The sequence below is a fragment of the Felis catus genome, chromosome B3, assembly GCF_018350175.1.
Source record: "Felis catus isolate Fca126 chromosome B3, F.catus_Fca126_mat1.0, whole genome shotgun sequence".
Lineage (NCBI taxonomy): Eukaryota > Metazoa > Chordata > Mammalia > Carnivora > Felidae > Felis > Felis catus.
In genome coordinates this window covers 39,016,816-39,033,024 of record NC_058373.1, presented here as the reverse complement: position 1 = coordinate 39,033,024, position 16,209 = coordinate 39,016,816, and the positions used below count along the sequence as shown (strand labels likewise).

The 16,209-nt window shown below is 52.2% G+C and overlaps 1 protein-coding gene across 17 annotated transcripts in view; it reads right to left on the bottom strand.

The window, feature by feature from the left end:
• Positions 1 to 16,209, bottom strand: part of MEGF11 (multiple EGF like domains 11) — a 357,968-nt gene that overhangs the window by 250,159 nt on the left and 91,600 nt on the right. The window lies entirely within an intron of this gene.

Genomic DNA, 16,209 nt, shown 5'->3' with positions numbered 1-16,209 from the left:
TTTAAACATCCAAGCTTGGGACCTCACTCCAAGCCAATCAGAACCAAATTTGTGTGGCGGGAGCTTGGACATCAGTTTTTTTTTTTGTTTTGTTTTTTTTGTAAGCTCTTCAGATGCTTCAGATGATTCTAGTGAGCTGTCAGGGTTGAGAACCACCCACTAGGGCCCTCTGAGGGCAGAGGCTGAGGCCCTCGTCATGACTAAAGCCTACCAGGGCACCTGGGTGGTTCAGTGGGTTGAGGATCTGACTCTTGATTTCGGCTCAGGTCATGATGCCAGGGTCGTGGGATAGAACGCTTGAGCTCAAGCGTGCAACCTGCTTGAGGGCACAGGCATCTAACCTGGGTACCTCCTTCCGGCAGGCACTGTGGTTCCGCCTGGCCTCACGGGGCACCCCCTCCCTATCGAAGTTTCTTTGGGAGGCAGAAGCAGGGGTCTGCTGAGCCACTAGTGAAGTTGCCTGTCACGTTCAAGAAGCCAGTCAGGCCCAGGTGAAAGAAAAGAACAAAACTGCTGTAACGGAAATGCCCAGCAACCCCTCCCTTAGCGCATCTATACGGCAACAGACACAGGGCAGAGGGGCTCGTGGCTCACCCACTCACCCCCAGGGCTGGCATGAGTGCCCTGGGCACCAACCAACCTCATGCGAGCCCAATCATAGATGGTCAACGAGCAGGCCTTTACCGGCACCCCCACAGGCCGACCCCATTTGTGGAACAACGCTGCCACCCTTCTCTCCACCCATCTCTCTACTCCAGGCGCCTCTGACGTGCCAGGCACCAAGACTACAGCAACGAACAAAGTAGACCCCCTCTCTCCCCACAGAGTATAGCCACGTGGTAGATGCCACCGTCCCCACTGTACAGGCTCAAAGAAAAATGATGGCCAGCCTGTCACTGGGCAGACTAAGCCAACCCAGGCCCTCCGGTACGGTGAGCCCCACTGCACAACCGGCCAAGTCCCTTTTCCTGATCCCACAGTGAAAAGCAGCAGGAATCCTCCTGCATGGATGGGAGAGCGGCACTCACTTGGGGGAGGCTGGAGCCAAGTACGGTCCCTGTGCCCTGAGGTCCCCCCCGCCCCGCGCCCCGCATCCGCCTGTGTCTTGCCCTTCCCCCCACTCCCTCCTCTAATGAAAACTCTGAGAGCCGGAATGAAATTCACCTTAATAAGTGCTCGTTAGAAATATGCTAATGGGGAGGAAGCTGATATCATATGCCCTGAAACCCCAAAGGGAGAGGGAGATGAAAAATTCAATATTGAGTTTTGTCTCATTTCAAAGCCACTTTCGAAGCGGCCATAAATCTTCTGTGTGATGTGACATAACAGGGAGCTGCCAGCGGCTCGGGCGTTAATAATTAGCAGTTGCCAGGTGCTGGATGCGTTTGACTTTCCAGTCCTCTCTACGGGAAAAGAAAGGGAAGGTGCAAACCAGGGCCAAAGCGTGGGCCGACCCATCCACACAGGCTGCCCCCCCGCGGGCCCCGGCTGGGGCGGAGCTCGTGGCTGAGTGGGGCCGTGGAACACGCCAGAAAAGGGAGGCTTGGGAATATGCAAGGGCCATCTTAAACCCCAGCCTAGGTGGGGTCAAATTCCACCAGGTGTGTGGCTCTGGGACAAGTCCCTAATGAGATCAAGCCTCGATTTTTATCTATGAGATTAGTAAGAGCACATATCCCACGCTGGGTCCCTGGGAGGATCACATGTGGCATGGGTATTAACTGGCTTACGGTGGAGTTTGGTAAAAAACGCACTCTGGAGTCAGCCGGTCTGAATCACGAACCAGTTCTGGTAACACTAGCTGAGTGACTTTGGACAAACGACTTAATCTCACCGAGGCTGTTTCCTCATCTGCAAATGGAGACGGTAATTGTATCCATTGTGAAAACTAAATGAAGTAATTATACACAGTATCTGATACCCTGTAAAAACTCAACAAACACAGCTGCTGTCACTGTTGGGCTCCCGTAAAGAGTAGCTACTGTCTACACTGCTGTCTCCTTCAGTTCCCCCGTACCCCTCTAACTGCCGGTGATTTAAAAAATAAGAAACAACAACACACAAAAAACCTAAGGGTTGTCTCTTATCCCTTTTTTTTTTTTTTTCTAATTTGCTGAGTAACTTTGGGAAACTGACTGGACCTCTCTGATCTGAACTATCTAGTCCACAAAGTGAGGGGGATGATTCCTGCTCTGATCTATCTGTAGCGTGGTTGTAAAGACCGAGAAGATCATGCTAGTGAAAGTGCTTTGAAAGGTATAATAAACGACACAGGTGCAGGGAATTATCAATTATTGGCCTCCAAGGGGAAGGTTGTTCTAAATGCCCTCCCCTCCCCAGGCAGCAAAGGACAGTCTTTCTCAAGACCTCAGAGGAAAAGTCTACATTTCTTATAGACAACAGCGACCGCAAATTATAGCTTTTAATTCCTACAGATGTCTAACTGAAGTTCCTCCTTCTGGCTGTTGAGAAATGCAAGTCTTCTTGCTCTGCCCTCAGGAGAGAAAGTGACAAGCCAGTGGTCACCATTTCGATGGGAGTTCCTCACAGTCGAGAACAATTTGTTTTTAATTTCCAATAATTAATTTCTAATGGCCATGCTGTGCATGGCCCCAAGGGGCACATGCCAAGTGTGACTCGTCACTGCCACCTGCCACACTGGTCTCCCCCCATCCAATGAGAGGGATCTACTGACCGTATCAAAGTCAAGTTGCTCTCAAGTTGCTTTCTCTTAATATCTGTACTCATCTGCCTGGAGACCCAACAGTTTCTGCGCTGGCCTCGGTCCACGGAGCACGCTTCAAATAGCTGCAAGGCAGTGGGAGCAGAGGAAGCAGACAGTTCTCTGCCCTGATCCTGTTTTGTTTACACAGATCAGCACCTTCTCAAGGAATTTCATGTTTTCCTCTCACCCTCTTGCCACTTCCTCTGCCTTTGCTTTCTAGAACTACTTCCTAACGGTTCCCATGATGCTCCTGCCTAAGAACTCACAGTAAAGTCCTGCTCCTGAAGCCATTTTTCCAAGGCAGGCATAATGTGGAAACTCTTACTGACCCGGGACTAGGGATGGACAGTGGCTGGGTCAGAGCTGCAAGGTCCCAGGATTGTCCCCTAAGCCTCTTCCACTGCCAATGAGACCCAAAAGGGAACCTCAGTCATCTCATCTGGTCCAAAGTCCCAGCCTAACTTTGTCCTCCCCAAGCCCCTGCCTCTGTGACCTAGGCTCTAAGAATCTGCCTTCTTCCAAGGCGCCTGGCTGGCTCAGTTGGTTGGGCGTCCGACTTTGGCTCAGGTCATGATCTCACGGTCCGTGAATTCAAGTCCCGCGTCAGGCTCTGTGCTGACAGCTCAGAGCCTGGAGCCTGCTTCAGATTCTGTGTCTCCCTGTCTCTCTGACCCCCCCCCCCCCGTTCATGCTCTATCTCTCTCTGTCTCAAAAATAAATAAAACATTAAAAAATTAAAAAAAAAATAACAAACGTTAAAAAAAAACACTTAAAAACAAATCTAGTTTCTTCCCTGGTCCCTGCTCCAAAATTCTGACTTATTGCCCTTCTCCAACTGGTACATTACATGATGGCCCAGCCCAGGGTTCTTGCCAGCCTCCTCCCAAGGACCGAAGCCTCATGCTTCATCAATCATTCACACAACACAGAAGCACCTAGATGGTGCCAGACATTAGGCAAGGACCTGGATACATAACATGTCAAGTCAAATGCTAACGGGAGAGAGAACAACTTGTAACTACAAAGTTCCAATACCTGTGAGACTCCAAAGACCCAGACTTGGGCCATTGTCAAGGGATCTGAGGAGGGGCACCGGCCAGAAGAAGGGGCATATATGTGGAGACCTGAAGGAGGCCAAGGAGTCAGCCAGGTAGGGCAGGAGTGCTTCGGACAGAGGGAGAAAGAGGAAGTTCATTTGAGGAAGTAAAACTGGCTCGTTCTGGCTGGAGCAGAGTTTCAGAAGGGTCAGCCCCAGAACATTTCGTCCCAAGACAAATGGGCAACCACTGGAAGGTTTTAAGTGAGTGATCTATTTGGCCAGGGTTGTATTTTCAAAGGATCCTTTTCTGATTAAAAAAAAAAAAAAAGTAGAAGAAAAGTGAATGCTCATTAATAGGGACATAACATTTTTTAAATGACAGATAGATATCTACACCATGGAATATTTGGCAGCCATTAAAAGGAAAAGGAATGAATGAGAGCAACAGAGGTTGAATTGGAAGGACTGCCAGGAGGCAGTGGGAAGGGAGAACGTCAGAGGCTAGACAGCATCATCCTGTTTTCGAAAACAGTCTGCACACACACACACACACACACACACACACACACACACCTGCTGTACATGGTTAGAGTTCTAGGATGTGGAAGGATATAGAACAGGTTGTGGGGGCGGGGGGATTCCCAGAGTGGGCAAGGGGTGAGAGCATGATGCAGGGTGAAAGGGAGGAGGGAGGCAAGTTCAAGGGGAAAAAAATTAAGAACAAGCTGAAAAGAAAACAAGTATGTTTGCTTTTCTGTGGAATTATTTATGTGGAGGCCTTCGGGACTTAGCTTATCTGCCCCTCTGACCAGTGCCCCTTCTCAGGCTCTCTTGGCAGTGGTTCCGGAATATTCAAAGAAAAGTAGGCAATTTCCCACTGCTGAGACGTGTCTAGAGAAGGGCTCAGATGGGTTGGGGCTGGGGCTGGGGCAGGCAGGATGGTGCTGGTAGGGCAGGCGGTAGGGCTGGTACGGTGGGCCTGGGGTGCAACGTCCCTCTGTGGTCAAACCTCCAGACTGCACTAGCTGACTCCGTGTTCACCCCAGGGACTGGCAGCCCTCCAGCCATTGTGTCCCCTACCGCCTTCCCCAGCAGCCTGGCAGTCCTTCCAACTCTGTGCTGTCCCAGCTGTTCCTGGGGGTGGGACTAGAGGGTAGAGGGGGAGTGGGCAGGTCTGGTGCCAGATCAAGTGGCAGGTCCCTGATCACCTTCTCTCCCCGCGGGAGGGAATCCGAGGATCTGACATCCCCTTGTTAGAGCAGAGCTGCTTGAGGCAGGAAGCCTCTCTCCCACCGCTCCAGTCCCTAAGGGCGCCCGATAAATCATGGCTGGTTCTTGGACATGGTTCCCCCGTTGAGTAGTGGGAAGCCCTTGGTCAAGTCACTGCACCACCCAGGGCCTCAGTCTCCAGAGCTGTCAGGGGGTGCGGAAAAGACCTTGCCCGGTCAGGCAAGAGGAGGAAAGGTAGATACGCAGGACAGGACAAAGTCAAGTGTCTGTGCCCTATGGCTGTAGCTTCCTCTGCCCCCTCTGCACCCCTCACCCACAGACCCTTTCCTACCCCTCATCTCCCTTTCCAAATAACCACAGCCACAGCTGCAGGCACACCGGAGCTCAGCAACGCTCCAAAAGCCGCTTTGGGAAAACCCTCCACGGCATGATCGAGACAGGCTGGATTCCTGATTCTGCCTGGCGATGCAAAACTTGACAGTCGCTTGATGTCTCTGATCCTCGGTTTCCCCATCTGTAAAGTGGGGATAATGACAGGACCTACTTCAACAGGCCGCTGTGAGGCCCAAAGGAGTCGGTGCAGCCTACGGAGTTGTCGTCTTGAACCATTATCGCTGGTGGTGTCCATGGGTCTCCGCAGGCTAAGTAAGTCTAACTTCCCAACCCCGTCCCCACCCCCGGGGGGCCTCCATGAGCTGGACAGACCACACCTCCCGTCAGCACCACTCGGAGAGCAGCCCACTGGGGTTCAGACAAAACACCGAGCGGGAAGCCAACTGTCACACACTTACAAAGGTTAATTGCGGGATTCAACAAGAGGGAGGGAGTTTGCTCCCCTCATAAACACGGCTGATCAAAAAAACCAGCATCATCTTGTAACGATGCTACTGAAAGAAGCCCACCATCCCACTCAGCAGCTTTAGAGCAGGTGGAGGGTTTCACCCAAGACACACCCACTAAAGCCCCGCCCCTAAGGGGCTTCCCCATCCCCACCAGGCTTCCAGAGATTCCCCCAGGGCCCTGCATGTTCTTCAAAAGCGTCAAGTGGCCTTGGGCCTAGAAGAATGCCCATCCCACTGTTCCCTTGAATCGGTGCCTGCTGGAGCCCCCAAGAAGTCAATTAACAGCATCTGGCTAATTAAAGCGAGATGTTGCATTTCGCTGGTTGACTCAGAGCTGCGGAGGGAGCGTGGGAGAAGCAGCCCCCACGTCCCAACCAGCTCCCCGTTTCATGTGGCTCTGGGGACACAGAGCTCCTCTGATTCCTTTGAAAGCTGTGGTCCCACCAGCCCCAGAGCAGGGGGCCGGGCCACCCAGGGGAGGACAGCAGTTCAAAGCCAGCCTGGCGGGCATGGTGGGATCCAGTAGGGATCGGGAATAATTAGGGCATTCCAGACCATAAGAATCAATAACATAATTAACAAATATTGTGCTATTCCTCAGAATCTTGCTACGAATTATACTGTCTTTGATCATACAGTGTTCTCTGACTGTTAATGACATGTAATGTTAATTACCGGAGAAAGGGAATGACTCAGAATGAAGACTTCCTTGGAGAATAATTAATATTCTTTGAGGAGTCGCAGAGCCTGTGAGAGGGGCTTTTCCCCCCAGTTTGGCGACTTAGGAACCTCAGGAAGCCCACCCTCCTTGTCCCTGGGTAGGCAGACCTGTCCCTTATGAAGAGAGTGCCTTATGCATCGTAGGCATGCTATAAAGCCTTAGCTGAATGAAAGAATGGATCAGGGAATGACGAGGTTCACCCGGAAACCTGTTAGAGTCTTAGGGTATGAGGGCAAGAACACTTTGAATCATGATCTAGTCACTCTTTTTTCAAGTGAACTGAGACTCAAAGAGAGGCACAACTGAGACTCAAAGAGAGAGAGGCCCTTATCAGTGACAAAGTTGGGAAGAAAACTCAGGTGTCAGATGATCAGTCCCATCCGCTTTCCACCACCTTCACCCTGCTTAATTTGGGTGGATGTTAGGAAAGATTCGAGGGACAAGGAAGGAATGTCTTAGGGTTTGGGGAGGTACTCTTTTTGCCTTGAAATGCGTTGGGAATATTTCAGGGGTATCCAGCCTCACACCTTGGACTTACTCGGAATTCCCTGTGTGGGAATGAAAGGTCCCAATCAGCTGAGACACCTCCCAAAACATAGGGTGCATGCTGGGAAACCACAGAACCGTGTCTGAAGTCCCCAGAGAAAGACCTTCTGCCCCTCAGACTCCTCCCATGTCCAGAAGGGAGGACAGAAGGGAGGAGCCAGCACCTCTCTGCCATCACTGCCTTCTCTGCACTGGAGCTGAGCCCCCTGGGAGAACCAAGGTCTCATTATCCAGACGGAGCTCTACCAGAGGGAAGGCAGAGATGCGGGGGCAGACAGCCCTGGACCAGAAATCAGGACACTGCCTTCAGATCCTGTTCTGCCACCAGTCATGGGCGGATCACTCCTCTCTCTGGGTCTGGGTTTCTTCATCTGTCAAAAGAGCTCACCACTGCAGATCATCACTTCCTTCCAGGCTGATATCCCTGGACTCTGAAATGATGGGAGAAATCTTGACTTCCTAGTCTTCTGAGGAGTCCTCAGTTTCCCACCCCCTCTACCCCAGGAGTTCCTACTTCCCAGAACAAATGCCTCTCCCAGACAGAACGGGTCATTAGGTCTGGTGGACCCTCAGTTTCCAGTAGAGAAGAGCTCCTAGCGGCCAGGGAGAGTCATCCCAGCTTGGGGAGCCCCAGCCCCTTTCCCCCTTCTCCCTGGGGGCCAGGGGCAGGGCTCTGAGCTCCATTCACAGCAGGAAGGAGGGCAGGCTCTGGGAGGGTAGAACAAGGGGTGGGGCCCCCTCCCAACTCCATTGCTGCCCAGGTGCTCTTCAGTGCCTGGCTCTCATCCTGAAAGCCATCACAGGCACTGAGAGTCCCTACGCAGGGCCAAGGTGAGGAGAGTGCAGGCCGATGCTGCTGCAGGACCCCCCTCACCCTCCCACCTGCCTGCTCCAGGTTCCGAGACTCAGCCTTGGCAGCTGCCTGCCTTGCCTGGATCTTTGCTCTGGGAGGCCCAGTGCTACAGCACCAACCCCTTATGCACCCACTCCTCCAGCTCCCTAAGGAAACATGGGCCTATTGCCAGGGATGGCGAGGTAGTGACTGGTAAGCACCCTCCTGTGTCTCAGAGTCCCCGTTTGTTCAATAAAAACCCACTTCGGTTTCAAGTCACACCCTTCCCTTCAATGCATCTTTAGTGCTCTCATGGGGCAGAAAGGGCTAGAAAGAGGGCTCCTATTTCTCAGAGGCAAAATAAAGACACAGAAAGCAGGGACAGCAGCTAGGACTGGAGCTCAGACATCCCCCTCCTTTGCTTCCCCACCTCCACCTGGTTCTGGATTTTTCTCTGCGGTGTAAATCACCTCCCGGCACCATGTTCCAAGGCAGAGAAAACAGAAATTATTCTGCACTTGGTTACACAGGAGCCTGGAACAACCCCTGACACGGTGAGGGGCCCTGGGACTCTCTGAGGACAAGGCAAGGCTCATCCTCCCCAAACCCTTGCTCCTCAGTCCAGTGGGGGCCTGACTGTGCTTTTTTCTGGACCATCCCTGTCCCCAGGGATGTTTGAAGTCTCCACTGCTTTCTGGAAATCTCCCTTCTCTTGATAGGACAATGCAGCCCACAGGGGCACGATCTTGTCATTAGCGGACCCCCCACCCCTGTCCTCCCACTGTGGCCTTGTGGATGCATGTGGCCCTGGGGGCAGCCAGTGGTCATAACCCAGACTGCCCGCCCCCACTCTAGACAGCAGTGGCAACCAGCACTCATGATTGGCAGCTGTGACCCAGAGCCCAGGGCATGAGCTCCTCCGGACCAGGCTGTGGCAGGGGGACCCGGGCCTCAGAGGAAGCCGCTTCCCCCAGCTGGAGCCTCCACCTGCTCACAGGCGTGTCCTCTTTGTGCCTGCATGAACCGCACTCCCACCTCTCCTCTCCTTCCCTTCCCCAAGATGCCCCTCTGACCCTCAGTCCCCTTCACGCCCCCTCCTAGTCCTCTGAAGGAGAACCTCTACCACGCAAGCTCGCCCTTCCACACTCATTCTTTGTCACTTCCTGCCCAGGCTCTCCACTCTTCAGGGGAAAAGGCCAGGTTTACATGGCTTCCACATTCCCCAGAGCACTGACGTCTTACTTGGAGCTGAACAGGTGATCGATAAAAGCTCTTTAGTGGATGGGCTGGTGGGGAGAGTAAGGCAGGTTCTCCTTGGCATGATGAAATGCTCATGGAAGAAACCAGCTCCGACTCATGGTGTGATCCCAAGAAGCACTTCCTGCTCCCTTTGGCCGTTGGACCCCAACGCCCGGGCTCGCCCAGGCACAGAGGAGCCACTTCCCACCTGGTTCTTCAGGAGGCACCTGCAGAATGGAGAAGTAAGGGGGCTGCGGCTTTGGAATCAGGAGCCTGGGCTCAAACTCTGCTCCCGTCTTCCTCCTGTGCTCCCTGATCAATGTGCGGCTTCTCTCTAAGCCTCGGTCACCCTCACCTGGCAGGGTGGCAGACAGAATCACAGCAGCTCATGCATATTCAACACCTGGCCCACAGAGGTGCTCCCCAGATGCCAGCTCCCCGCCCCCTCCTACTGGGTGGCTCTGGGTTCCGATCCAGGACCCAGGGACAGGCATCAGCAGCTCAGGGAAGCAATGCACGGGGATCTGCCAACCCCAAGGATGGCCACCCCCGGGGCCGGGCTGCCCACCAGCTCTCCAGCGGCCCCACTGCTCCACAGACAGGTGAAAACCCTTGCCTACTCTGACACGGGCAATGAGCCGCTTTGCATGAGACAGGCAGCCCAGCAGCGCCAGCGGGCGTGGCTGCAGTAAATGATAGCGTAACCCTTGCCGCCCGAAACAACAACATCATAACTGTCAGAGCAATTTTCCACCTCAGTAGTTTAACACCTGAACTGCTGCTACTCCCTCCTCCCCCTCCTCTGCTGGCTGGTGCTGGTGCGCGCTCCTTCTCTCCCACGGAAGCCAGCCCCACCAGGAACCATCTCTTCCAGAATCGTGGCAGACGGCACTGGCCCTCAGGAGCCAAGGGGCTGCAGGATTAACCAGCACCCCGGGGTCTTCAGAGAAGAGAGGAAAGGAAAAGCCCACCAGCTCAAATACCCGATCCAGCATCTGTCAACATCTGGGTTATAAATAATCCAGGGGTTTCACAGGGATTCCAACATTAGACTCCTTCTGGCCCCCTGTCATAAAGATGTGGTTATTAATCTGTATTTACTGGGATCATGTTTATTTTCCTAGAACGAGAAGCAAAGCGCTGTAGGTATGTGAGAGACAGAGGCACCTCTGAAATGCTGCCTGTCTGTCGGGGACCTGCCAGAGGAAGACACACGTGCACTGGGGTGAAAGTCAAAATCTATAACGACTGGTGGGGCAGAGGGATGGTTGGGACAGGAAGTACTCTTTTCAGGTGATGGATCTTGGTGTAGTTTCAGTGAAGGTAGCTCCCCGGGGAGAGTTTGGGGTCAGAGAGGCAGCCCTCAGGTGACCTGGGCAGGAGCTCAGCTGTTTACCAACCAGTATGGAAGTAGTTCAATATTTTAACAACCATTACACACACACACACACACACACACACACACACACACACACACACCTTCCTTCCCTGGTTTACTCTAGTGGAAACTCTCTTTCCCCAGGGAAGCATCAAGTTCACTGACAGCCAGCAAGATCCCCTTCAGGGGGAACCAAGGACCAAATTAGAACCACAGACTCACAATGTCAGATCTGAAGGGGTCACTGAGACGATCTTGTCCAACCCTTGGGTTGACACATGTGTAAACTGAGGCTGCTTAAGGTCCCTTGGGACTTAAGGGCAGGGCCTATCTGGGCCCCTGTCCTGCTCAGTGCACACTATGCCGGCTCTGTCACCAGAGCCGAGCTCCGGGCTCGCAGGTCACCGTGCTGTGCAGTAACTAGGCAGGTGGAACATGCGCAGTGATGCCCACCCTCCTGGGTAAGGGCTCCAACATAGGACCATGGAGACAGAGAGAGAGAGAGAGAGAGAGAGAGAGAGAGAGAGCCCCTTGGCTGAAGAATTTGCCCATATCTGTCTTGGGATGAGCACAGGGACAGTGGGCAGGAAAGAGGTTGGGCAAATCCTAAGACAAGGGCATTGTGAGCCTGGAAGAAAGCACACCCGGAATTTAGGATGTGATACAAAAACTGGTTAAGGGGCCAGGAGTCAGATATTCATACCCTGGCTGATCCGGTCTGGTCTCATGGCCTTAAGGAATATCTATTACATACCAATCACTCCCACATTTATAATCTTAGCCTGGGCTGTGCCTGTGAACTCCAGACAGGTTTCCACCTTCCTACTCAATCTCCCTACACGGATGTCTAACAGATAGCTCAAATTTAACGTGCCCCAAACCGTCCCTCCCCGAAAAGTCTGCCCCTCCTACATAGAGGTCACCCTTGATTCTTCTCATCATCTCTCACTTGACAATAGCCCCCTCATGGCCTCCCTGTTTCCATTCTTGCCCTTGACTCTATGACTTGCTTTCATGGTGAATGCGCTCTTCCAAGCAAGGGGTGGGAAAGGGTGATGGGGCCCCAGAATGGCCCCCACCAGCTGAGCCAGGACTCACTTTTTCCCACCTGGGAGGAAGCCGCTGGGGCAGTAGTCAGGGAAGGAAGTGTGGATGCATCATGGGGTCTTAATGCCTACCTATGTCTGCATTTGGGTCATATCTGGTCCCCTCAGCAAATGTGGCCCAGACTCCCAGAGTCTCCTGGTTGGAAGGGAGCTCAGCATGCGGATCTTCTCACAGTGGCCCTTGGCTCAGCACCTCCACTGCCAGAATCTCCCATGCCCTTGCCAGTTCTGGCTGCTCCCAGAACCCTCCCACAGGCTGGTTCCATGGTACTCCGTGGAAAGTTCTGGCTGCTCCTAGCACCTTCCCACAGGCTGGTTCCACGGTATTCTGTGGAATGTTCTGGCTGCTCCCAGCACCCTCCCACAAACTGGTTCCACGGTACTCCATGGAATGTCCATGACAAACATCAGTCTCTTTCTCACCAGCACAGCCTCAGTACGGGGCTTCAAACCGCAGACTCAGAGTGGCCAGCAAAACCTTAGCAGCTTGTGAATCATTGGTTCCTCTTGCCCCCTTCAGGGAGCCTCCCTATGCACGTCCCAGGTCCCTTACAGAGATAGACATAGTTGGTGGCCTGGGCTGTGCTGTGTCAGGTCAGGGCAGAGCCTGGTCCCCGAGGGGAAGAATACCATTTCCTGTGTCAAGGCTCCTTCTGGCCCCTCTGTTTGGGAGTCTTTCGGCCTCTGTGGCTGTGCACCCTTATCCCTGTCCCCTTCTCGTTCTTTCTGCCTTCATTAGCCCCTGCTACCGAATAAGACAGGAAATTCAAGTCTTCCCTGGTCCAAGGAGCTCACAGTGGGCCATACCAGCCCCCAAGGCCTGAGCCTGAGCCCACCCCTGTCTAAGTCAGGGCATCCCAGACGTGAGTGGTAGCTGAGCTGAGAGAACCTCGCCATCACAGTTCAATTCCCTGTGTACCCAGAGAAGAGAGTTGATCGAGAGAAAAAGACCTGCCTGAGGTCACTGAGCCAGGGCGAAACGCCCTAAGCCTCAGCCCCATCCCTTCTCATGAGGCCTTGAGAGCCATGAGTTAGAGGCTTCTAGCATGAGCTCCTGCCCCTCGAGGCTCTCTCCCTTCCTCCCCATGCCATATTTCCAGGGGAAGCCCAGACCCTGAGCCAGACCCACACTCCTCCCACACCCAGTGACCGTAGAAGAGTCATTTTACCTTTCAGACCCTTACGACTCCCCATCTGTAGAAATGAGGCCAACGCCTCACTTGCAGATCTTAGCGGGGAGTAGCTGGATGGAAGCCCAGCTAACAGCTTCCGAATCAGAACGTACGTGGCATTCACACGTCACACAAGGGTGAGGGACCTCTACGTAAATGATGACATCTCCATGGCCGAACCCCGCCACCCTCTCCTCACTCCCCAAGGGAGCCATCCTATCCATTCTTCACTTTCCTGATCGCTACTGGCAGAAGGGTATTCATCCTTGAATGAGCAAGCAAAAAGCAAACACTTCTGCCTTAATCAGTCAAAGCGAGTGAAGTAGGAGAAGTGTCCTGCCCCACCGACGTCACCTCACACACCCACATGTGTGTCACAGAGGCTAGATCACACACCCCACTGCCTCACGCCAATCTGGCTACAGGAAATCAGCTCTGAGACGGGGAAGGGGCACCTTCCACACACAGGCTTAGCGCCCGCGAGTCTCTCCAGCCCCACCAGCAACACCCCCTCCCCCTCCCCCGCCGCATACCCTGTGGCAGCCCTGGGCCCGGAATCTCCTGCCATCTCTCCCCCCATCGCCCGCACTAATGTCCCCGAGAGAAGACATCGTCGGAAGCACTTAAGCAGGCCTCTCAGCCCCCGCGCACCTGTCCTGCAGACGCCTGACAGAGGAAGATAAATATATTTATAATACACAGCAAAGTGAATAACAAAGAATTTATATAGTTGTCTCTGACAAAGCTGACAAGCCGGAGCTGGCAGCTTGCTTTAATCGGTTCCCAGCTGCGCCCAGGAAATGTACAGGAGCACAGCTCTGACCTTTTGGACTGATTTCCAAAGGGAAGGTTAAAGTTTCGCTGCAAAGTAGGGGGTTTTTTTTTCCTATTACTTTAAATGCAAGAGGGGTGTGAGGTTGTGCAGACAGGCCAACCTCCCAGGTAGTAGCGGGAACAGGGGAATAGGATTTGATCTTAAATGAATCCCCGGATGCCTCTCCTCCCGCAGGGGCCCCGGCTGAAACGCTCTGCTCTCTGGGTGAGGCTCCACGGGTCCTGGTCCCCGTTCGTCTGAAGAAATGCTCGCTTGTGTGAATAACCTGCAAATCGGCTGGAAATACACGTGGCCGCGGACTCCAAAGATTCATCTTTGAGAGACACATTGCTGGAAAAGGGACCAAATATTTAAAATGTCTCTTTGAAGCCCTGCCTCGTTTTCGGCTCCCCCGACCCCTAGCCAGAAGGACTGCCAGGAACATCCAGAGTCCAGAGTTGCTGTCACCCATGGGGCTCCCTCTTCTCCTGTGCAGAGTCAATAGTCAGAAGCTTCGTGTGGAAGCTAATGAAATTTGGTTTCACTGCAGCCAACCATTTAAAGTTCTCCTTCTCCAAAGGCGGGCTTCACACAAATACAGTCCCCTCCTCCCGTCAGATAGAACCATCTGGACTCAGCCTCAGAGCAGCATCCTCAGAGTCTGCCCACTTTGCCCCTTGGGCTGAGACCAGGACTTGGGGTGCCAGCTTCCAGCAACAGCTGCTGGAAAGGTCCTCACATTTGCATCCCACCTCTGGGTCAGGTCCCAAACCTGGCTACACACCAAAAGCACCTCAGTAGCATGGGAGAAAGATCTAGAAGATGCAGGTTCCTGGGCTCCCATTTGGCCCAAGTAATGGGCATCTCAGGAGTCTCAGGAATCTCTAAGGATGCAGCCCAGGAAGCCAGATTTTTAAAAGTTTCTCCAGGGTCCTAATAAGCAGTCAAGTTAGGGAAACATGGACCTCATCAGCTCTGATAAGGTGAACAGCAGAAAAGTCACTACCCCTCAAATATTTCCTTCATCTTTGGGCACCTGAAACCCCTTTCAAGGAGAGGCCCACTTCTCGTTTTTATTTTTAAGAGTGAGGGAGGGAAAGCTATCTACACATTCAATGCAATCCCAATCAAAATTGCACCAGCATTCTTCTCGAAACTAGAACAAGCAATCCTAAAATTCATATGGAACCACAAAGGGCCCCGAATAGCCAAAGTAATTTCGAAGAAGAAGACCAAAGCAGGAGGCATCACAATCCCAGACTTTAGCCTCTACTACAAAGCTGTAATCATCAAGACAGCATGGTATTGGCACAAAAACAGACACATAGACCAATGGAACAGAATAGAAACCCCAGAACTAGACCCACAAACGTATGGCCAACTAATCTTTGACAAAGCAGGAAAGAACATCCAATGGAAAAAAGATAGTCTCTTTAACAAATGGTGCTGGGAGAACTGGACAGCAACATGCAGAAGGTTGAAACTAGACCACTTTCTCACACCATTCACAAAAATAAACTCAAAATGGATAAAGGACCTGAATGTGAGACAGGAAACCATCAAAACCCTAGAGGAGAAAGCAGGAAAAGACCTCTCTGACCTCAGCTGTAGCAATTTCTTACTTGACACATCCCCAAAGGCAAGGGAATTAAAAGCAAAAATGAACTACTGAGACCTTATGAAGATAAAAAGCTTCTGCACAGCAAAGGAAACAACCAACAAAACTAAAAGGCAACCAACGGAATGGGAAAAGATATTTGCAAATGACATATCGGACAAAGGGCTAGTATCCAAAATCTATAAAGAGCTCACCAAACTCCACACCCGAAAAACAAATAACCCAGTGAAGAAATGGGCAGAAAACATGAATAGACACTTCTCTAAAGAAGACATCCAGAAGGCCAACAGGCACATGAAAAGATGCTCAAAGTCGCTCCTCATCAGGGAAATACAAATCAAAACCACACTCAGGTATCACCTCACGCCAGTCAGAGTGGCCAAAATGAACAAATCAGGAGACTATAGATGCTGGCGAGGATGTGGAGAAACGGGAACCCTCTTGCACTGTTGGTGGGAATGCAAATTGGTGCAGCCGCTCTGGAAAGCAGTGTGGAGGTTCCTCAAAAAATTAAAAATAGACCTACCCTATGAACCAGCAATAGCACTGCTAGGAATTTACCCAAGGGATACAGGAGTACTGATGCATAGGGCCACTTGTACCCCAATGTTCATAGCAGCACTCTCAACAATAACCAAATTATGGAAAGAGCCTAAATGTCCATCAACTGATGAATGGATAAAGAAATTGTGGTTTATATACACAATGGAGTACTACATGGCAATGAGAAAGAACGAAATATGGCCCTTTGTAGCAACATGGATGGAAATGGTGAGTGTGATACTAAGTGAAATAAGCCATACAGGGAAAGACAGACACCATATGTTTTCACTCTTATGTGGATCCTGAGAAACTTAACAGAAACCCATGGGGGAGGGGAAGGAAAAAAAAAGGAGGTTAGAGTGGGAGAGAGCAAAAGCATAAGAGACTCTTAAAAACTGAGAACA